The sequence below is a fragment of the Anopheles maculipalpis genome, chromosome 3RL, assembly GCF_943734695.1.
Source record: "Anopheles maculipalpis chromosome 3RL, idAnoMacuDA_375_x, whole genome shotgun sequence".
In the NCBI taxonomy this organism is placed as follows: domain Eukaryota; kingdom Metazoa; phylum Arthropoda; class Insecta; order Diptera; family Culicidae; genus Anopheles; species Anopheles maculipalpis.
The window spans coordinates 15,705,634-15,730,229 of NC_064872.1; the positions used below are offsets into that span (position 1 = coordinate 15,705,634).

General features: G+C 42.0%; 2 protein-coding genes across 2 annotated transcripts in view; both read left to right on the forward strand.

Moving 5' to 3' along the window:
- The window catches only part of LOC126564164 (G-protein-signaling modulator 2), a 432,630-nt gene that overhangs the window by 186,115 nt on the left and 221,919 nt on the right, over positions 1-24,596 (forward strand). The window lies entirely within an intron of this gene.
- LOC126563964 (dual specificity calcium/calmodulin-dependent 3',5'-cyclic nucleotide phosphodiesterase 1) overlaps positions 1-24,596 on the forward strand; it is a 121,170-nt gene that overhangs the window by 446 nt on the left and 96,128 nt on the right. The window lies entirely within an intron of this gene.

The window sequence follows — 24,596 nt, forward strand, 5'->3', positions numbered from 1 at the left end:
AAACTTTCGCCTACGGAAAGCGGATAAAGTGCGTAGTGCAGAAACCGTGTACCGCTCACTCTCACGCACACACACTCCGCTCACTTTTGAGCAGGGTACACTGAGCTGGGTAGGATAAGTTTGGGCCATGGATAAACTGCCGAGGCGTCATTAATCTTGCGGTGAAACAAATAGCTGTCACACGGGGGTGATATGATAACGAACAGATTTAGGATCGACCAGCACTCACCATTCTTCACTAGCACAAGGCGTGTGACGAATCGGAACAACCGGAAGAGAGGGGGAAATATTTGATAAGTTTTATTCGAGCCCCCTGTAGCGTACCGATTGGGTGAGATAAAGTTTCGCTTTAGCCGGGCGATGTTTAACAGACTTTCTGATGGGCTTTCGATGTTGCTGTGGCCGTGGGACTGTTACGCTCCGGTGTCTGGTAATGGTCTCCCCTGGGGGGATACAGTTTGAAATGACAAATCTGGCTGTTATGTATCCCTCCCGGGGCCTTTATTAATGAAGGACGAGCAACGCACAACACCTTCATCAAGAAGGGAATCTAATAATAATCAAAGCAAGACATGCTGCTCTACGATGCCATTGAAGTTATAATAGCGGTTTGCAGTCAATGGAAGGAAGCAGTGAGTGAGACTTAAGAGAGTTTGAAGAGTTATTTCCATTAAACTGTCCATGATTTCCGTTGGATTTTTACATCGTCATCAACACATCATATTCTGAGAGAATTATTAGGGTGAATATCCATTACTAATTATTTTACATACTTCAACGACCGTTGAGGCCTCTTACAACAATATTTTGATGTCGCTTATAGTGATCAGGAATAGCAAACCTTAAGCAAAACAAAACATCTTCCGTTTCCTAGTCAATTTGAAAGGACATTATCAACAATGGAAAATAGAGCAACGTCCTAGTCGCTTTTAACCATGCGTAACATCTACTACTACTTTTACTACCACCTCTGCAAACACACAGCACCCAACAGGGCACATTGTCGACACACATCCATCAAATCGTTATCCGATTGTTATCACTCACTCTCTCTCTCTCTCTCTTTCTTACCATCCTTGGCCGGGTTCTTCCAGTCAACAAGTCGGACCATCCCTTCACATACGGAAGGAAGCTGTTTAACGCTTCTCGGTGCTTGCTCAACCATGAAACACATCGCACATGGTAGACGCAGCAACATCATGGATGACGACGCTCCGTAAGACAAACGAGCGACAGACAAACCGGTTCTGTACCGTGCTACAGTCCGATACGCCCTCAAGGATGCAACTCCAGCCATGTCAGGCTGTTATAATGGGAACACGGAGAAAAGAAAAACACATTGTGCTTCGAGATCCTGTCTTCAAGCTATCTCCGTTCGGTTTTGTTTGTTTCTCGCTTTTCGGACGGATTCTCGCCTGCAACCCCTGTATCGTTCTTTTTCTCCGTGTTTATCCATAACGCACGCTGGTCACGCAAGCCGTGGGTTGGAGATAATTTGCTCAATCATCATCAGTTAAATTTGTTTGCCGTTTGTTTGTTTGTCTTTTCCGTTTTCGAGTTGTTTGTGTGTTCACGTGCTGGTGATGCTAGACCGTACCGTACCTTCAGTGCTTAAAGTGTGGCTTTACTATTCTTGGTATGAAGCTGTGGAAAGGAAATCCTTACCAAATAATCCTTACTAAGAATAGTTAAAGAATCGTTCTTTTTTTCTATTTCCGTTGCGCCATGTGACAATTTTTGCTCCACGTGAAACATACACGAGTCCACAAGACACTTACCAGTCATCAAATTCCCAGCTGATGTAAGCTGATTAATCTTGCCCATCATTGCATGCGCAATGAAGGGCATAAAAAATAATTCAGTCTCATCACTTCAATCACGCGTTTATGCTCACCGAAATGCTCAGCTGCATGACAGTGGCGAAACAAGCGGTGCGCTCGCTACGTCTGCTTTGAAGCTGAATGCTAGGCAGCGTGATTAGGGTATTGATTTTCTTTCCATCCATTAGGCATCCCGCAGTGTGTTTGTTGAAGCACTGACTGCAGAAGGAAAGCCCGTTGAGCCAAAGACTTTCACGACTTCATTCACATTGCTGATGGCTGCCCGTCTCGTGAAAGGCAGGCCAGTGTAACGGAAAGCGTATGAAGAGTGGGAAAAATGACAATGTGTAAGAGATGAAAAATCTGTCTACCACCCGCTGGGGTCGTAAGCAAATCTCATTTCGTCTGACAGAAACTGACTTCTGTAAACGAACAGTGAAGAGTAAGAGCTTCTGGAAAACACGGCGAAACGAAGACGTAGTACGAAGAAGGTCGGAAAACAATCTTTGATTATGTAGCGAGGGTACACTTACTGCTACGCTAAATCAATCGGATCAGCAGGCAAATGCAAAACACAACCGTTTTCATGCAAACCTTGCTAGAGAGTCGAGAGTGCAAGCTTTCTTCTAAGAAACTTTACAACACCCGTCTGTATGTAATATTTATCTTATTTCACTATTTTGGAAGAATCTTTGGTCGTAAACAGAATACATAAGGTGCTTTTTTTTCGTTTATTTATAGAGGATTTGATTCTTAGAGGCTACATTCGCCTCTCTACTGGATAAAAAAAGGATGGTTTAATCTAATACAAAACTATGGCATATGTGGCTTAAATATTATGTAAAACTGTTGCCTATAAAACTATGGAAACTATTATGGCATATGGTATAGGAATACATAAGGTGCTGATCAAATACAAGAAATCAATAGAACTCATTTGTTGTATTTTCTGGTGTTGTAATTCTGGTTTCTGATGCTCTACTGTTATTTTCATATTTAGTAAATAAAAATATCATTTTATGGTCTATTTTTAGGAGTATAAACTCTGCTCAAGTTACAGGGAATATTTTTCCGGTATAACATCGATTTTTTCACATCCTTTTTTTGCTATGCTCCTTTAGATTGTTCAATTTTAATTGTAAATTATCGTCTTCATCATGAAGTCAGGAGGCACAACATTACGAAAACTAAAGAGAGGAAAGTTGAATATCAAACGAATCAGTGTTGAAAAGCATTATAACTTATGCCACTACACGTAGAGTTGTTCTATCCTCATGCTCGTATGCCTCAGTTTTTCGATTAATGCTTTGAGAGCCTTCGGATCAAACCTCGTCTGGAGCATTCCCTTTGTAAAAAGGACAAATATACTTAAAATACAACACCAATGCGAGGAACACAGAGAGTGAAAGATCAAAAGGAAAAACTAAAAACTAAACATACTTTATATCACCATACAAAACTATGTTATTCGCTTAAATTGAATCCATCAATCTTACAGTTCACCCTTACCACGCTATACACCTTTAAGCTTTCATTCCATTCCCCACATGCCAAAGCTCACAACGACTGGTGAAGTTTATTTATCTTGCAAATCACTTTTCAAGATCTACAAATACCATTCCATCTTCAGCACGTTCTATCGCTACACCTTCGGCTTCGTTCTTACAATGGTGGCCTACCATTCTACCTTGGCGAAAAATCAAACCTAAACACCCAAACATGCCACGTCAAGAGTACCGTGGATATCGACCAACCTGATGCCCGTACCGGGTTATGGGAAATTCTGTTCCCCCGTTACGGTTGACGCTAAATTTCGTGTAAACAGACCCTTCGCGACAGGCGACGTTTTCGGGTGAACGGAACTCGTGACACGCTGTCGCACGTTCACGTTCGCTGCTCGCATGACTCCGGGATGCTCGCAATCATGCCAGCAAACGCACCACACCACGAACGGGATGCTGTTTGTTCTGTTTCCTAGCACCTCGGATGGGGATGCTATACCATACGGACTAAATCTAATTTCACGTGCATGTTATTCAATTTCGTAGTGATTTTAATGAATGAAATTATAGATTACACGTACACGAGCACGGTTGGTTGGTTCGGACGTTGAACAGTACCCACAAATCGGGCGCCGGGTGGAACATCTCTTATGTGCTTGGGTTCGCATGCTGGAGTTGGGTTGAAGTGTGTGTGTGTAGTAAATTTGTTTCGCTTGTAAATCAGAGCGATTTATTGCGCTTTGCAGCAAATTATTTTGCCAAGATAACACATATCTTCTTGAGTTCTTGTGGAATAATAAACAAATGTTGGTTGTTGTAGCAGGTTTAGATTAATAACTTTCACCAGTTAGGTAAGGAACAAGTAATCCAAAGTCGTTCGAATGAGCTATACCGTGTTTAATGGGCTGTATCATTGTTTATGGTCAGACAAGATTTTTTAAAGTGTTTTTTACAAGAATAAAAAAAATACATGCTTAAGCATGGGTTAACCACAAATTTATTATACATTCCTATGTTCTCGATCTCCATCTTCTACAGTTGAAGTTTTCAGTCATTTTTGGCAAAGTAAATGTATGCACACAACACTCCAGCTTGAGCTAAACAGCGAACCTCAAGGGTTCCATCATTCAAGGGCAAACTGATTACTTAACCCTCTCCAAAACATACCGCAACACTCCGTCCGATGACTACGAGTCTTCGGAGGACATCATGCCACTTCTATCGTTTATCACTGCCCTCTCGTAAGCACCAAGCATCTTCTCTGCTAGTCACACCTAGATAGTGCTGGAAGTAAATTCTTTCAATTCTTCCCCCGGGTGTCTGGCGTTAAAAGTCACCCATTGGTGAGAAACCTTTTGGACGAGCAAGACAGACTTTTGTTTTATTCACAGCTTTGCTCTATATTAAACATTCCATAGTTTGCAATTTAGATGCCATCTAGAAGGAACTGGTCGCTCCTTCTGTATCTCTTTCTCTTTCTCTCTCTCTCGCTTTCTTTGTCTTTTTAATACGAGGATGAAGAACATAGTGCCTGCTTCAAAAGTGGTGTCAGAGGTCACTTGCAGTTGGAAGATACTGCACGCTCTATTGGAGTTGACAATGGCATGAGATGGATGTAGAATCATGTGGTGTAGGATGGAATGCTAACGCTCAGCGCATAGTAAATCAGATGTGGGTCGATAAATAATCAAGGTTAAAGGTGTACAGGGCCTGAGATGATTTCCTTCATTTATTATCACTATTGACTTTAATTGAGCAGCTTCAATTTGTATCAGAGCGTTTTTACACTCAGTATTAAGCCATCAATAATTTGCAATTAATTTCTTTTATAAAAGATTGACACAAGATTAATGTCATTGTTTTTCTATTTACTCTATTTTCAGGTAAGATGAACAATCGTCGTCACACACAGCAAATATTATTGCAAGTAAGACTTCAGTAGTAATCATAATACCAGTAATATTTTTGTCACACGCGAATCATCTTTGAGTTTTGATTAATACAGAATATTCCATTAAATCAAGCCGATAACGAAGGCAAGTAGAAAGGTAACAAGTTTTTGTTCCATGCCACCGGGAACGTATCGGAACTAAGAAACGAAAATGGATAAAATTCGTTCTGAAATATGCTCATGACGAGGTTCATTATACAGCACACAGGCACCGGAAACCATTGTGATAGTGAAACGTGTCGGAACATGAGCTGTACGTGACCACTGGAATGCTCGCTTTCCGCGTGATAAATGCACCAGCAAGAGTAAAAATTTATCGCTAAAAATGTCTTCGAACTTTTTTGTCTTTTAAAAATTAAAAATTCTTTCTTTCTCATCCTGCGCCGATGATTTTCAGAACCGGTAGCTTTTGTTATAATTTTCCAAAACCGGTAAGGTAGTACGAACAGTGCCAAGCACAGAACTGATGAAACTGAAGAATGCAATCAGAAATGCTAAAAATGGTTCTATGACCTTCTGCAGCGGCCATGACCAAGAGAAAGTTTTCACATAATAGATTGCGCTCTATAGAAAGTTGAAAGAGTTTCACACAAAGACACACCAGTTTCGGGGGTCAATGTTCACTTTGTCTTTCACGGTGCTATATCTGCATGTTTTTCAATAGAATTCCCAGAAACCGTATGTTTTTCATCCTTTCTTATCGTTCTTGATGAGATTTATTGCGAGAACTTTTTGGGTTTTTTGTTGCGTATTGCCTTCTCGCCAAGAATTTCTTGGTAGAATAGGCAAATAATGTTTCAATATTTAAACGGAATATGGTGGACAAGATGAGAGGGGGTTTGTACGCACTACAACTAGTATTATTTTTACTTTAATTATTCTATACTCATCTCATGTTCTCACTCAAATCAAGCACATTCATTAGGATTTCCATTTTTCATGTACCTTTTTAAAAGCCGCCTTAAGGCTGTGATTAAATAATCGGTCACCACTCTAGCAGCAATTAGAGTTGGACAATCCGTCAGTCAGCCGGTCAGTCAGTCAGCCAACCAGTCCAGCAATTCAGCAACCGTGCAGTTAATCCACCATTAAACTTCGGTTTTCAAACGTTTGTGACAAACTGTAATTGCTAGGATAAAGTCGGGCTCGAGAAAAGGTACGGCACAAACCCTTCGGATACACGTTAGCTGTTTAGCTGCGTCCCAACCCCATCCCAACGATACTTGAAACGCCTTCCGGCCAAATGGAGGACGCAGCCGATGGGTTTACCATCTGGACCCATTCCGAGTACCTAACGAGTCGTGGCACCGGAGCATCACTCACCAGTGTGCCGTAAACCCTGGTCGAGCAATTTTTCATTCCTCTTCATCTTGTGGGTTCCTGTTTGTTCCGGGTTTCCCTCTACCTTCCTTGCCCAGCCACACCGAGAGCGCATAATCCTTAAGTGAAACATTTAATCCATATTACATTTATCCTGGTACCGAGCGCACCACCGCTGTCGTTCGCCGTGTCATCTTCGCGTGTGAAATGGCACCCAAGCGATGGAGCACCGGGAAAAACGAGTTGCAAAGCATTCAACGACAGCGTGCGACGATGCAATTTAGTTTGCTGTTTCGTTTTTTATCGCCATCCAAATGTAACCAGAGTTGAAGTATCTGGTCCGGTTGAGTTGGGTCGGCCTGGAGGGCCATGGAAAGCTTTCCGCTAGCTAGCGGAACGGGTAATAGAGGCCGGCAAACTCACTAAGCCGTATCAGAAGCTTCAGGACACTTCTGCCAAGTGTGCGATGGTGGTCATTGCTACAAACAAGGTTACCATTCCGTTCGTTTTCAGCGCAATGGAATGCTGGCAAACCATGCTTACACGTCCTAGCTTTACTGTTTTTTAAGCTTTTCATCATTTCTCTCGTTGCTTTAACTCTTCAAAAAATTGTAAGACAATGACGCTCGTCGCAGAAATGTAAATCTGAGCGATCAAATATTTATACCGCCAAGCAATCAAATCATAATATCAAAAATGAGACCCCTGCGTGCAGAGTTCTTACATCCTGTGAAATCAATTCATAGAAAATCAAATAAACCCACCCACCCTCGAGAGCTTGTGTTTTTTTTTTTTTGCATAACAGATGGTTTCATGTAAAACCACAAGGTACGGTTTCGTTTTTTGGAAAAATTCATTAGAATTCGAAGCATGCAATAAATAAGCATGTACGCGCTCTGTGTGTTACTTTGGAATTCCATTTCTCAACGCACGCAAAAACGGGGCTACTCCGCATGAATGATGGGCGGCGGCCGTGGAAATGGTAATGCTCACGTGCAGGGGGCGGCTGGTTTCCGGTCCTAAGGCTTCCTCTTGATGAAATTTTACATGATCCTTCGGGCGAATTTGTATTCCCCCATAACAAAGGATGTTTTTCGGCTCGAGCCGCAGTGAAGAAATTCACTAACATCATCCGAAAATTGAGCATTCTATTTAAGCGAATCGACACGTGAGAACAGTTCAATAGTTGTTGTTATTTTATGAAATGGGATGTAAAGGAAAAATCAATTTAAATATTGACGCATTCATCGATTTATTTGCGATGACACTTTCCAAGTTCCATAACCTATTGTGCAAGGAAACTGTTCTTACAGTGTTGTTTTCCTAAAATTTTCCAGTAGGAAAAGTCTGCTCAATCTTCGCACATTTGGACATACTTAGCACAATTATTTCAATAAAACAAGCGTCCCCCATTCTTGTCGAGACCTTTTAAATACGATTTATCGAGCCTCTCGCTGTCTAAATTAAACTTTGCAAAATTAGAAACGTACACAATTGAAAAGTCAAATAAAAACTTCCTCTATATAAAATCACCCTCCGAAACACGGCCAGAAACGCAGCCCTCGCGCCATCAAATATGTATCATCACAGTTCTGGACGCGCGCGTAGAAACACGATGGCAATCATGCTGGCCGGTAACCATTATGGAAAACTTTTCATCGCATCCCAGAAAATGACCGAAGGGCATCGGTGGAACAATTATATCAACACTTCAACGGACTCCAACGTCAAACCGGCGGTACCGTGACCGGCAGAATTTCTACCCATCAATGGCTTCCTACTTGATGGGACTGTGATGAAGCACCGGCCAGGTTGTCAGTCGTAAGGTGAACTTTCTGCCCGTGAAAAGGTGAATCGTGTCGAGGATGGCAAAAAAAAAGAAACAGATATTGTCAGCGGCATGACAAAAATCAACGGAACTTGGTGTGAACATTAATTACCTCGGTAAAGTGTGCTTCCGTGCTAACTTGCTGCCTTTTTCCATTTATGATTTATGGCGCATGATTAATGATGTGCGAGGTAATTGATTTTCAGATGGTTCATTTGTGCCATGAATAGTGGAACAGAAATTGGATCTAAATAACGTTTTTTGTAGTTAAATATTTACGATAACCTCAAGACCTCAAGGAGAAAGAGAGATTGTAAAATGGAATTAATTAGAGCACAATTGACAAACAGTAGTCCTTTTCGAAAGCCAAAGAAATTTTGTAAAATTTACATTCAATTAGAACTTTTCCTTCCTGTATTGTGCAGCCTTTCAATCTCATCTGCAAGTCTAAAAATAAAACTAGTTTATTTGAACTGTATTGGACTTGACTAAACCCCATCGTGAGACTGTCGGCTTGGCTTGTCTGTAGCAAAATAAATTGTTTGGTCATCGGCATGTCTATCTCAATTATAACTTTAAATGGAAATTATTCACTAAGCATGTACCTGAACCGTGAATCTCTTTAAGGGCTGATGTATTAACTTTTCAAACAAATTCAAAACAATGCAAATGTTTTTAAATCAAGCATACGCTAACCATGAAGGACAATTTTAGGAGAAATGCTCACCAAAATAATAAACATATGGAGCTAGCCTCGTACTACAATTCTTTAAAATTCCTTTTACTTTACTAGTAAACACATTTTATTGTATTGTATTTCAATGAGCTCATCGCAATAAATCTGAATCGCTCTAGCATTGCCTGCCTTCATAACACATGAAGAATCATTATGCACCATTTGCAGGAAAACTAATTAGCCCATCTGTCACGTGGCCCACCAGTTGGATAGGTCAGACTCGCGTAGGTCAAACTGCCACCGGCACTCAGAGAGCGAAGATTTACGAGATTTCCCACCCGTTTTCACCCCACGCCCACGACCGCAGGCAGACGCAAGCATCTAAACGGAAGTTGCATGAAGCGACACCTGTTGCGCATTCGATTTTTCGCTTCATTATTTCCGAGATGATTGCGTTTCCTGCGAGAAACTTTAACTCCGGAGAGCTAAACGGGAGAGACAAACATGAGAGACAGGTTGATGGTGAATGGTCTTGAGCTTTACGAATCGACGAAAGCTTTCTAGAATCAGGATGTTGGTGCAAATGGAGAAAAACGCAACCGAAAAGCTTTTAGAAACGTTCGAACGAAAGCTTCCAGCTGAAGCTTTAATTATGCTATAAAGCTTCTCAATTGAGCATGCTATTAATGCTATTTCAAAAAATGATTTACTGAGTTTCAAGTTTTGTAAAACAATTTTTAAATAAATGACAGCTTTAAGATTTTAATTCAAAAACACAAAACAACAATTAGTTTCCTGAAAGCTGCATAAGCTTCTGAACATGAGAACGTTACCGTGCGCTTACATAAAAGACATCAATCGCCAACCTTCATTACTCCTCACGAAACCAAAAACAATTGTTTATTGCCCTTAATGCCATGTTAACGCAGCGAAAATAGCAAACAGAAGCGAACGTCAATATCAATACAATCAATCAAATAAACACCACCAATTACATCGGATCGAGTGCTTTCAGTCGTGTCATTTCTCGCGAACATGCGATGATTTTACGAAAAACCGCCAGAAGCACACGACGGTGATAACAAAAGCAACATAACCGACTCTTTTTGTGTGTGTCTTCTTCCTTTGTTTCCTTTTTTTTTGCATGACCTTAAACATTTATCATTTTTTCTGCGGTTTGTATTCTTTTTGTCTTTCGCCTCTTATTGATATCGATCTCGTTCGGTTGCTGCCTGCGTGCCGCGTCCCACCATTAAGGATCCCCGTGACAAAAAACGCACCGCACTGCCAAGTGAACGTTACTTCGGTGGTGCACCCCCATACCGGTGGCATGCTTGAATAATGCATTCGACGAAATGTACGGCCGTACAATTGCTGGAAGGGAAATAAAATGGGCAAATATCGAAACTGCAACCGGCACGGAACCCCCAAACCGGTTCCCAGCGTGAACGGCGAGACGGTGAATATTTCATCAATATTTATTTTCTCACTCTCCTCGACAAGCTATGGCTGGGGTGTTGCGCGTGCAAATGCAACGACTTAACACAAAAAAAGTGCAACACCAACCAGATACCAGATCTTCGGACTGCTGCACACTGCCAAGCGGTGTGCGTTACTGAGTACATGCTTGATTTACATGCGATCGTGCGTGCGTGCGTACGAAACACCTTCAAAACCTCCACAGACGATCTTCGCTCGACTGCTGCAGCATCCAAGGTGCGTTCGTTTGTGTGTGAGCGTGTGATGGAAAAAAGAGCCTGAAAGGAAAAAAAAACTGACCACTCGCGGTACCATGCGCCCAGTTGCAGCATGGACGCGAACACAAGACACACCGGCAATGACATGCACGTTGGCGGGAGCGATGTTTTGCGTATCGCCCGACACTAATTGGCTTAATACCAGTCACTTTGGACTGATTACGACCGAACACGTGTAAGATGGTTAGCGGGAGAGATGTTTTAAGCAGATTATTTGAAAAGATAATCACACCAGCGGACTGTAACGCGGCAGCGACGGAAAAAGGATGCGAAAAACCAATGATGCGCTGTCGGCAGTTTGCCATTCATTATGTGCTGGCAACGGACAGAAACACACACCGTGTGGTGTAGTAATTTGTAAGCAATTATGTTCCTGCTTTATTAATCGCTATCGATGAAAGGGGTTCAGATGCACGTAGACAGAATGCTCAACACCTTGTTGCATCTCGCTTATTGATTATTGTACAATGTTGTCTTGCAATCACAGATAACAATGGGGCCTAGTCTAGAGTCAATGTGTCTAAATAGCCATAACGTGCTCTTTGGCTGATCCTCATGGAATCAGGGCTGAAATTTACTTGTCCTTAGTCCCTTGTTGGAGCATCCAGACTTAACGTTTTTCATATTTAAACCCCAAATTGAACACAAAGTGGCCTATCAAATTTCTTCGAGAAATTCAATTAAAATTCTTCTTTTCCTTTTCTTCTTCTTCTTCTTCTTCTTCTTCTTCTTCTTCTTCTTCTTGACTTAACGACCTTCTGGGCTAGGTTGGTCCATATGGAATTTGAGCCCCGGTCCTGCCGTGTAAAGACCAGCAGGCCGTTTTAATCTTACTCGAAGGGTTGCCCCTCGTGAAATTATATTGATTCTTTAAATTATTGTGCCCTAAGTGTCATACAAAATTAAGTAGTTGTTGGAGGTATATGAACATTTATCACTTTATGGATTGTTTATAGGAGAAGAGTTTTGTAGGGCTTGTCAGGCAAATCTGGATACCAATATTAATATCGTTTCATTGCTGTAAAACTTAACTTTAATTTTATGTCATTCCAGAAATCTATAAAAAGAACCTTCTCTCATTTCAAAAGCAACGACTATAAGTCCTCTTCAGCTGGAAGAATTCTGGTATTGGTTAGAACTTTTTAAGTTCTTCCGGAAAACTTTAAATTCTAGAAGAAATTTCTGCGGAAATTCCTGGTCACAATTCACCATCGACAACAATATCCCACAAATCAAGGGATATCTTAAAAGCTCCATTAAATCAACGAATTACACCTATCCATCATAAATTTCCTTCCAAACAACATTACTCAATGACTTTGAAAGGGATTCAGCACCCAGCCAAACATACAAACATCAAACTCAACTCGTTCGCCTTGGCTTAAGAGTCCCCTGCACCTGTGTGTAGAAACAACTCCTTCGACAATCATTTGACGATCAATCCTTTAATCCCTTCCAGTAAGCCCCCTAACGCTACGACACACAAGAACAAAACAACAACCCTTCCAAGGTCTACTTGACACTCGTACCAACAGCCCCCGTTTGGTAGCCTATGTTGTGACAGCCTAAAAATGACAGAGTATTCACCACGAGTCACCAACCAACCGCGCCACGCACATGGGAAAGCACACGTGCAAATGGAACTTGCGTTAACGTTTAATTGGTTTCGGACGCAAGGCATCGAACACAATGTTTCAACGGCAATCAACCTGCAACCTCAGCAGCACCAATCTCTGACTCGGCCGCTATCGAAACTAATCTATCTATCGCACGATGTCGAAGAATGGAAAAGGGCTGTTGATAGACGTGGGCAGCAACAACAAAAAAGTGCGTATCGTGCCGTGATTGCATCGCACACACAGTGCTCCCAATGGTTTTGGATTAGCCCGGGCAGCTAATGAGTGATGCTGGCCGAGTTTGGGACATTCAAGCTCGTGGTAGCAAATGGGGTTTTGATAGCCGAAGGAGCTCTTTACCAAGGACAATTATTTCATGGGAACCTCATGAATAAGGGCATTCATCGTACGTGTGTCTATAAATGGAGCGTGCCATAAGCTATGCCAAATTAAACGTGAAATTTAAACCATTATCTTTGTAGAAGAGCATTGAACCTGCATCTCTTCATCGCTTCAAACTAATCCTCTTTTTACACGGATTTCTTCATGCTGCTCGCGTGTTGTCAGTGTTTGAACAATATTCATTACTCACACGGACAGCAAGCGCAATCCGGGTTGCTGGTTCCATTGTTCTACCGTCCCACGTTCATTAATCCTTCGGTTAGCTGTTCGATTGCAAAGTGCATCAAAGAGCAACCACATTTTCGCGTGCATCGATCACCACAGCCGGATCAAAAGTCACCAACGCCAAACAATATGCCAGACTTAATTAATATGTGCTAATCTGCAAACGGACCCTGGCGGACACGAACGTGCTGAGGTGAGATTATGTGCCCCCGGTCCCCATTTTACGCCCGTCCGTCACCCCCAATGTGACGGACGTACAACGGAAGGTTTTAAAATGAAAAATTGATTCATTACCCGCACACGACCGTCAGGCAAAGCGGATCGAACAGCTGCGGGGCTCGCCAGCTGATCTCGGGTGTGCCCCGTTTGCCACGCGACATTATCTCTCCCTGCTGCCGCTGTTGGAGCACTCAAAAAGGCCTCTCCCACTTATAGCCGCCCTGTTGCTAGCTGTCTTACTGGGGTTTTGCTGAGGCTTGCCGGCGTCAAGCATACAATCGGGCCTTTTCTTTCCACCTTTCCGAAGCTGTGTTTTGACTCCCAGCTTCGAGATCTAATGGCACGCAACGGAGTGGACACAGTGGACACAGCAGCCGTGCAACATTAATGTGCGTGTCATGAGCCACACAACGACAAAAACCCCCCAGCACTGTATGCATTCCCGACTCGATGATCGAACCGAGCTGTACGCGCTAGCCAGGTGCGGCTGGCGTTGCGTGTGGTTTGAAATGATTTGAACAAGCTATTTTTTGCCCACATCGTTGCAGTTTTGTAGTAAATATGTGTGTGTGTGTATATTTGTGCAGTTCCACATGCCATGCCGCACCACAGTCAACCGTTTTTGGTGTGTCTTAATCTTGGAAACAATCACTGCCAACGGGGTGTAGTACCTGGGTGATGATGTTTTTCCCTCTCGACTGTTACATACATATTTGTCGGTGGCCTTAGAACCGCAAAATTTTAATCTACCATGTCTAAAGGTGAACGATTCGTTCGTGTGATGCTGTGGTTTTGCGGTGTTTTTGGTTAGTGTGAATGGTGTAAAGTATGCCGCCCGGCCACACCCTTGCTACAGTGGGGTTTAGCAAAAAAAGCATAATTAATTTTAAATTTTATTCTAGAAAACAGATTTATTTATGCAAAAACAAAGCATCATTGTTATACAAAAATAAATAAAGTGCAATAATCTTTAGATAAACCAGTGATCGCGAACTACTTTACCTTCAATTTGCGAATGGATTGCAACAATGGAATCTTTTCATATTTTCGGTCGTTTTGTTTTAAAATTTCATACTTCATATTTCATACTTATGTAGGTTGACTGTTCTTTATACATCATCTAGCTATTGTGAGCCTTCCTACCACGTTATGTGCGTCCAGCAACATTTTCACTGGTAGTAGAATATTAAACAACCAAACTCACGTATTTATAAGCTACAAACCAACGAAAACAAGCCGGTTGATTTAAAAAAAAAGTAGAATAACTAATCCAACTACGTGGTGTCGGCAACGTGACCTAGCAGGTCAGACCGTTAAGCCAAGAAGAAGAAGAACAAATTGTATGTTCTAAAGAATTTCAAACCTGTTTTTCATTTTAATGAGAGTTGATCGTTGGAACCAATCCAATTAGTGCTCAAATTTTCATTCTGAAGAACTGTTTTCTTAAAATGTGAGATGCCAAGCTTAGCTCCTAATTTACCTTGTGCGAGATCTAAGAGATGCTCGTTTTTAGAATGTACAGAGAGTCAGTTATGCAACCGACACGCTTAAGTAAAAATGAGTCTTCATAATGAAGGTCTTCACACAGTATAATACTAGTCCAAGTAAAACGCACGTGATACAAGAAGGAGAGTATACGGTTCAAACAAATCAAAACACAACAAATCGCGCGTTTTAGCTCAAATTCAGAAAATTTCATCTTGAGACGGTTGAAACGGATCCAATAGAGCTGGTGGTGGCATGCCACAGAAACTCCTTAATTTTTAAATCCAAAAAAGTAAAACAAATGTTTCTATCGGATCAATTATATATACACATGTTGAAAACGCATGTAATTAATCTATAATTGTAATAACTGAGTGTAATGAAGTAATAAATCTACAGCAATTTCCACTAAAACAGCACAGCCTAATTCCATATACTTCACCAAAGCTAACAACACTTTTGTTGCTCGACGAATAACTTGCTACGCAAATAAATATCACACCACATATCCACGTTAGCTCAGTGCTTACAGAAATAGTTTCCCCTTTCTTCAGAACCGTCATATGCACAGCCGTAAACGATAACAAGCAAGCCTGCGCTCGTGCGCCATTTAATAAATGTTAAATATGACAAAACTACTAATCAAAGCACCGGCAATGGAAAAGGTACACACAAAGGGTACACCTTCTCTCTAGCCACGTACGACACACAGACACACAAACATAGGGTGACCCAGTGCTCACATGAACACATCCGCTGGACCCCAACCCTCCCCAACTGCGGCGTGCATTTTGTGCAACCAAACAGAACAAGTTCGCGTGTGCCTTAACACTCGCTGGCAGTGTGTGATTTGAAATTTTGTATGCTGTTGTTATTTTCTTCGGCGTGCGTTTTTTGTTGTTGTTTTGATACAAGTTGTCCCGCGTTTCGTTCTCCCTTCGTAAACGCATGTCTCGTCGAAACGGTCCGAGTGATGTGGGAGAAACTCTTGGTGCGGGCTCGGCACAAGTGCTCTTCTGCGCACGCGTAAGATACGCGACGTCTCCTTACGCAGACACCAAAACCATCGTTACCCAAAGAACCACATGCCGGTACTTAACCTTACTAGCTACAGTGCCACCTAGTGCTGCCTTTCATTCAGCACCGCACAGCACCGGTCTGGCGCATGGTGCCGGCTAAACTTGCAGCATCCGATTTACACTGATTAACCCTTGATTGTGTGGTTGATTTAATACTCCATCGCCCAACTTATTGTCATTATATGTTCTTCCTACTATAAACTGCTGTAAAGACAGATGCATGCTCTGATAAGTAAATGTTCCACCATTACCAAATATACACCAGTATCTCAATGGTGAATCGCTACCCAAAGGGTTGACGTGCCAAAGATGATGAATTGATTGAGCTTCAGGCGGTTTTGCAGTGCCACCCTTTACCGTTCGACTCAGGACTAGGGAGACAATGGGTGAGACGTTGCTGCCCCGGGACAGGCAACCGGGAGTGGGTTGGCGACCCACGAGGTGGCATTAAAAGTGACAACAATACCAATAGCACCAGCAGCAACACATAGCGCAAAACATCATTAAACCGAAAAGCTTACGCCACCTCGCCACCTTTGCACACTTTAATAAGATCGTTTCGATCGTACGTTCATCCGTTCATGCCATTCGTTCGTTCACTCGTGCTCTCGTGAACCTGATCTCGCGTACCGCCGCCCGGTCTGTGTCTGTGTCGTATGGAGATAAGTTCAGTTTCACTTTTTAGCGCAACTCGTGCGCACTTTCAGTACGGACGCAGTTTATGTTGCCCCATTCGATCGTTTAGTGCGTCGGGATTAGTGCGGCTTTGATTTACACTCCGCTCTAGATGCTGGAGCCAAAGGGTCTGCTCGGTGTAAGTTTTGTGTGGTTGTTTGTGGCCTCCCGCTTTGTGCCTTTGTGTGCGATTGGATGTGCCTAAATATTTTTCTTTGTACAGCCGTACAATTAGCGAGGCTCGCCAAACGAGTTCTCCCACGTCAAGGGCGCATCGAGGCCCCAGTAATGTGCATGTTGTGCGCGTACAGAAAACCAGCTCAAATATGATCGTTCGACATTTAATCATTCTACCATCAACATTGTTGCACACAGTGTACGCCATTTGCTGCATAAATGCATGCATCGTTAAATGATTTTTCATAGTGTACGCCTACGGTGAAGTGAGTGAAGTGCAGATAGTGCGAGTTATCGAATTAATAATGAGGTTGATCGTCTACTTTCTTTCAATTATGAAGGATGAAGAACTAGAAATCTCGATAGAACGTTTGAGATTCTTTTGCAATTATGCAAATAAAGATATACAAACGATAGTGAACGTTACTCGAAAATTTAGCTTAAAACGGCAGTTGGAAAAATCGAGTCGAAATTATCGAGCAACATTTCAGTGTTTGAGGACTCTGCAATTATTATCAGCTCTGCCATAGTGAAATCGATATTCAACAACAGAAATCTTTATATATTTCGAAATTAAATTAATGTGCTTATTTTGGTTATAAAACCACCACGAAAATTTGTCTTTTTTGCGTTGAGCTCACTGTCTACGTTTGTTTCGCTCTCTTCTACATCTAAATTCATGCCCAACGCGTACACTGTTCGACCGTGCCAAATCTAACAACCACGCCACAGCCAGGAAGGGAACCGAAAGGCATTTTAATGATGTGCCACAGTTAGTGGACCAAAACTCGCACGAACTCACCGTAAACCGGCCCCATACCACATTCGGTGACTTCTTAATTATTTATTTCAAAAACCCGGTTCACAGTACGGCTGCAGTACTGCACATGCAGTACCGGAGTTGCTGGTCAAAAGCACCCGAACGCGATAATGTGATGCCCGCGAATCGTCGAATTCCCCCGCATCGTCAAACAACGTCGCGTACCGCATAAACAGAGATACCTGAATATTGAACATTTCGGCTGCCCGTGAGCAACGGTGGCGAAACGAGCGACGCAGTATCAAATAATTAGTTTCTGTCCGCGATCGCTTCGAGCAGCAGCAAGCCGAAGTACGACCAAGGACTGACCCCATGCGACATGCCAGAAAGATTGGTCAAGCCAACGCGCAAAACCTACCCAAACGAATGCAACACCGTTCGGTAAAGGGTGCTGTTGGTGCGCTCAGTACGGGCCCGATTGCTTTGAATCGAGCGGTGTGAAAATTCGTTTAGCAATCTTGAAGACGGCTACCTGTTGCGCTGTGCGCGCATTTTCGCTGTAATAAACTTGTTAAAATTTCTTCCCCAAACAAACTCGATTACTGCTCGAGACTAATTGATTCCCTCGAGATGACGGGCAGCCATCGTTCCTCGTTCGGCGCCCGAGTAAAATTGCGATCGTAGCGATAGCTATCAACGCTTTCCTGTGAAGTCATTTGTTTCATGATGGGCCGGAGCACAAAACGGGGACCAAATTATGCGTTTGGGTAAAATGTAATGGAAAGAAGAAGAAAAAACACAGCAACAATGTTGATACGATTTTGATTGGGTGCTTAATTGAATGTCTAAAAATTGCAACGTATGTGTAGCATAAGAAATTGAAGCATTAACCTGACATTTTGAGACTTAAACAGTTCAGTGAGATCGATCTTTTTCTGTCTAAAATTACTACAGAATTACTACAAAATATTTTCATTATGTTGTATAGTAAAGTTTAGTGCAAGAGTAAAGAAATAGAAAATTATTTAACTTCAAATTTCTTCACTTCCTAAAGACCGTTTACGGCCGTTTCAACTTTTTGAAACATTGTTCATTTTTTAATAAAAACCAACACGTATAGCAAACAAAAGTTTGTGGCCACTTCTAAATTGTTGTTCCTGCTAATATTGATCAGAAGAATTTAGGCTATATCACCTGCTAACTTCATTATTTGGGTCTTAACAACAGTGCTAGCGCAAACCCTAGAATCGAATCTCATCTAGATCGTCTCACCATATCCAAGACTATCCAACTACGAGTATTTTAAAATCAAGGAGAGTCGAAAATGGCAGGACAAGAACCATTCGAGCCTTTCCTATAGCAAAAAAAGAAAACGGACTTCATCTTTGTGAAACTTACAGATTCCATCTGAACCGCGAAGAGAATTTTGCATAAGATTTTTTATTATCGAAAGCCTACAGTGCTTTTTTAAAGTTATTTAAACATCTGTAGAATCAGCTACAAGAATTAACTAAAGGCATTTGTAACGAATGTGTATTTAGAGCAAGATCCGTCAAAAGACCTTTGCCAACTATTATTTAACCTTTGTCATTCCGTTTCATTGCCATTTCAAGTGAGTACATTTGAATGCATACGTTACTCAACATGTTTAATAAAATTTATCATACCACGAACGCTCTAGCACATCCCGAAGTTTAATGTCGCCTAAGAGGCTCTTCGATTCAATTTCAACCCACGCTTGGATGTGCAATAAGAGCATTACAATCGAAAACTACTCCATAAATTCAATAAAACCACATCGTTAGCCTTCAAAACAATCGTTTCCCAACTCGCTCTTTATCGCTACATCACACACCACCAAGGATGCTGCAACCAAGAAATTCAAATAATAAAATCAAATTAAAAAACTCACAACTACGATGACTAGGGTTCGCCCACATCCTGCTGTTGCCGAACAACGCTACCGAAAGGATCGTAATTCTGCAGTGATGATTTCATTATTTCCAATGCAATTGCTTGCTTACATACACGAACACTGTTAAACACACAGTACACGCGCATTGAACGGAATTGCATTCACAAAATCAAAGAAGTAGAACGAAAAGCAATCCACAATCGTACGTAAAAGTTTACGTTTTCGCAGTGTTTGTAAGTGGTACGAGCCCAGAGAAACGCAATAGTGCTTGGTTTGGTAGGGAAATTTAAGCAACGGCACCGTTCGAAAAAATGCCCAAGCGAGTGAAACAACAGTGTCGCAACAAGGACATTGTAATTACCACCGACAAAAACGAAACCAACGTCACGGCCAGCAGCGCAGACAACGGTTGCATAAGCAGCAGCAGCAGCAGCACTGTCAAATGCAGCCACATCAGCGATATTCCAGCCAGCACGCCCGGAGGTCCGGCCGGTGCCAAAGAAAAGCCAGCCAGTATCCTCGCAGCCAGTGCGCCGCGCTGCTGCGATGCACCTCTGTGCAACAATAGCAGGAAGTGCATCGTGCGTCAGAAGTCACAAAAAATTGTGCTGGCACCGTCAAGCGGAGAAGATCACATTTATCACATTTACGGTAGGTGTGAGGTTTTCCCCCGGTCCTTGTGGGCGAATGAGAGGTCGGTTTTGGAACGGCGAAAGGTGGTAAAGAAGGACACTTTTTTCTCTCGGCTCACAGCGTTCGAATACAATGTAAACACACCAACGAACCAAAAATGGAAACAGTGATTTTAATTGCATTAGTTAGACATATTCACGCAAGTAACTTGTTTTTTATCTACCACCAATAATCAATACTGCATAAAAATAAAGCCGAGTAAACCATACATCGGGGTCCTTTTTGCGTAATTGAAACTGTCTATAAAATTGCTATAAAAATTGTAAAAACACATTGCACTTGGCTGTTTTATTTTGCCATGCGAAAGAGTCCTCACAATTTGGCCATTTGTTCTCGTGCGTCGTAAATTGAAAGTTGCCCGGCACGTTTATCATTACCCATTTGGTACAAATTGATTTGCGCAAGAGTGAAATTGAATAATTGCACTTGCATCGTGAAACATTATGTCATCAATAAAGGCACTACATTCCCCGTTTGTATTCCCTGTGGGTTGGGGGAGGTTTTTTTTATCACTGCACAAGGTGCCGTGATTTATGGACATTAAACTTTATGTGGCCAAGTGGAAAACAGTCGGTTGTAAAAAAAATGCACTTGCTGGGTTCGTACATTGAGAAACATTTTGCATGTTTTATCATCCATTACAGTTTACTGTGAGGCTCGGTTACGGTATGAAATGGATTGTGGGAAACACATTGAAATAGCTCTTTATATAAAGTAACTGCCTAATTCAATCTCTATAACCTAAAACTAGTCAATAAAAATCCGTAAATCTGTATAAAGACCGACGATTATTTATTTATAATATGTTTTAGTTCAATTCAAAAGTACCTAAGCAACAATTATAGCTTTATAGCTATAACATTTTGCATTAATCCTAATAAATTATGGCTATGTGACATTTGTTGTAGATTGGATCAACAACCCTATTTTGAGCCCTGAGGCACTAAAAAGGTAAATTTGTATTGAAAAGAACCTTAGTAGTGGTTATTAAAGCAATTTTCAGCAAGCAGCAAGGGAAAAAAATATCTTTTGAAAACAAGTATCAGCAAGTATAAAGAGTTGGTAGAGCCAACTTCAGTTAGGATTGCTATAATTATTCACTTGGACGAATGTCTTTTCCTTAGGCAGCGGAAAATTTCAGACCGTTGAAATAGATGAGATATTGTAAAAAATTCTAAAAATTGTGACTATAGCCTTTTCTCCATTTTGTCCTGTGTAGGTAGATTGTGTATGCACCAGGTTCTCAAAAAGCGTTTTCAAAGCTCGTGAGAACCTACGAGGGCTGACAATAAAGTAAGGTCTCCAATTTTTTTTCATGGAAAATGACATTTATTTACAAAAAGCGATACTTCGTTGGAAAGGCCAAGGTCTTGGCTACTTTTCTACATAATCGCCATTTTTTCCAACACCTTGCGCATCCGCACGATGAACTTGTCTATGCCGGCAGAATACCACTCTCCGTCCGCCTCGCGCAGCCAGGTGTTGACCTCTTTCTGAACCTCCGCGTCAGCTGTTTCGGCACCCATCGGGCAGAAACTTTGTGATAGTGCAAGTTGTTCACAAGAATATGACGGATTGTTTCGCTACTACACACTCCTCCAAGCTTCTCTTCCAAGTCCCTAATTGTCGCACGGCGGTTTTTGAGCATTTCTGCCTCCACTGCTTGAACAATCGCATCCGAGACCGACGGTCTGCCACTTCTCTCCTCTTCGTGACCATTAGTGCGCCCGGAATTGAACTCGCGTCTCCACTTACGCACGTTTTTTATGCCCATACACTTTTCCCCGTAAACTTCAACTAGTTGACGATGGATTTCAATAGGTGTCACCTTTTTCGCACTCAAAAAACTTATTACAGAACGCAATTCGCACTTGGACGCTGACGCGAGGGGTACCTCCATCGTTGACGGCTGCTCAGCCAAGACTGAGCGGTCGGGGAAGCCTCACCCAGCAGCAAAGTGGTAGTGGGGGAACCAAGGAACACGGCGGTGTTGCCAGATTTCGCCTAGCGCGTGATCCGGCGAAGTTGCAGCGTTGGAGACCTTACTTTATTGTCAGCCCTCGTATAATCCCCATTTTGAATTTTAAAGTGGTTGTTTCTCAAACTAAATTAATTCTCAAGCAATTTTACCCTTCACTTTCCAAAAGCAAAATGGAATAAAAATTCATTGAAAATTTATTATTAAAATGTATTAATCGGAACACCCAACACTGAGGAATTACAATGCAACTACGTGGTATCTCTTTGTCTCGAAGGCCTTCAGATGGCTTACATGAGGCTAGCATTCGTTAAGCCAAGAAAAAGAGCTAATCAAAACACATGATATGCTCGTTACTTATTCAAAGCAATTTATGATTTATTGAAGAAAAAACTAACGTCCATATTTTTGTTTCTTTTTACAGGTAAGCGAAAAAGGACTTTGAACCTTTTATTGTCGCGGGTAAGAAAACTCTTCTCCACTAGAGAAAAACGGAAACCAATTAAAAGATATTTATTTAATGAAAACTGAACCTATTTAAAAATTTAACCCGTAATATGTTACATTCCGTTGGGAAGCTTCTTTCATTGGAAAGCAAATTGTGCGACACACTCTTCGTTACATCGATATTGTGCAAGGCGAAATCTCCTATCGATTTTCTACCACCAGCTTCATCACCACCATCATCATCATTATTTATTTTTAACCACCGAGTTCAATAATCTGCCCTCGTCTTCGATTAATTACGACCAGCCCAGTTATGGACACACAAACACATACAGCTTTTGCACTTTAAAGTATGTTTTTGTACAAAAACAAAGTGTGTTGTTGGTGAGCGGAAGCCAACGAAGCTTTAAAAGCATTTACCAGCTAAAGCTTCGGCTGGATAAAGTTGCCCTTAATTATTCGTACACTGAATCAAGAAAAAACTATTCGTTGCTTCGGGTGTACAAACAAAAACCCACGATTTTCCCTGGTGAACCCGGCTTCATCCTGGTTTTCCTTTCTTCATACTTTGCCTCTTCTCTCCCCCCCCCCCCCCCCCCCAATCTGGATGGAGCTTCCTTCTGGTGAAACTATCAAAGGGCGCAAAGCGGAAAAAGAACAAACATATTAACCGTCCGGGAAGGTAGCTCGCGTTGCCGCTTCCATCTTCCACAGCCAGAGTCCAGTTCCGATCGATTCCTGCTCTGCTCGGTGCTAAAGCGGGACCAAAGCATGTTGCAAAAACATATGATTTGCGAAGACGCGTAGCGTGCCAGAGTAGGATGGATCTGGCTGACCGTGGGGGGAGGCGTAAAAGTTTGCTAGAAAAACGGCGCTTTGCGTCGGAAAGCGGAAACAACAACCTGCTGCATGCTCGGGGAAAATGTTGTACGAAATGAACTGCGGAATGAACCTCTCTCATTACGCTCGATGTGTAAAGCACGGGAGAGAATAAAGAAAAGCTCTCTTGGGGGTGAAACATAAAGGTTCATTCAATGCACTAGCTTTTATCAAAATATTTAAACAAAACAGGATTTAAAAATGTTAATACCACATTAGTGCTAAACCGTGTTTTTATAGCAACAACATCAAAAGTAAATAGATATTTATGTAGAAGATTTCTTCCACCTCGAATCATTTCTCTTCATTGATGTTGGCAATCTCAACATCTCAACATCCTCCGGGAACTCATGCATCTGTGGCTCCCTGTCTAACCTCACACTGGCTTCCATACTCACTGGCGCCTTATTCCAACCCATGGCCTGCCACAATCTCCAGCTTCAGCTTCCATTCGGCAAGAGAGCCATCGTCTCCTCGGCGACCTTGTTCTTTCTTTTATGTGTCGTTCCATTCGTTCCCCCTCGCTCAGCTCGATGATGCCGAGCCGTCGTCGTTACTCAAGCGCATGTTACAGTTATGTCATGTTGGCGAACGTTCGCTTTCCCTGTTCCAATCAACAACGGCTGCACTAGTAGCACCAGCACCAGCAGCAGCATGCAAAATCGAACGATACGGAGATTAAAGAGAAGGAAAAAGAAAACAAAATTGAGACAGGTTTGGTTGAAGACATGAAACACAAAATGAAACTAAAGCATGAAAGCTATGCTGAACCAAGGCGCGAACATGGCACGGTTGCGTTGGTTGAGCTTAATCCACCTAGGGGAAGCGTTCCACATCCTTTCCTAAAAACAAATCATCTTATACTTAAAATGTAGACCACAAATTGGAAACAATTCACCTCATACATGCCAAATCATGCTCCCCTAACCAAACTCAATCAGTTACGATCATGGGTCGATCGTAACAAAAACAAAAGTGGTTATTTCCGGAGTCAATTAGATCGGCCCCCTGCGGCCAGATCGTGCGTACCGTACGTATCAAAGCAACACGAATTCGTTATGCTATTATTGCTTTTTAGACACTCGCCGTTAATTAAGTGGCCAGTCTGTATCTTACAGTTTCAATTGTGTTATTTATTGGTTGCTAATTCATTTATTTCACAAATTTGTCTGAATTGCCCTAGCAAGTCATC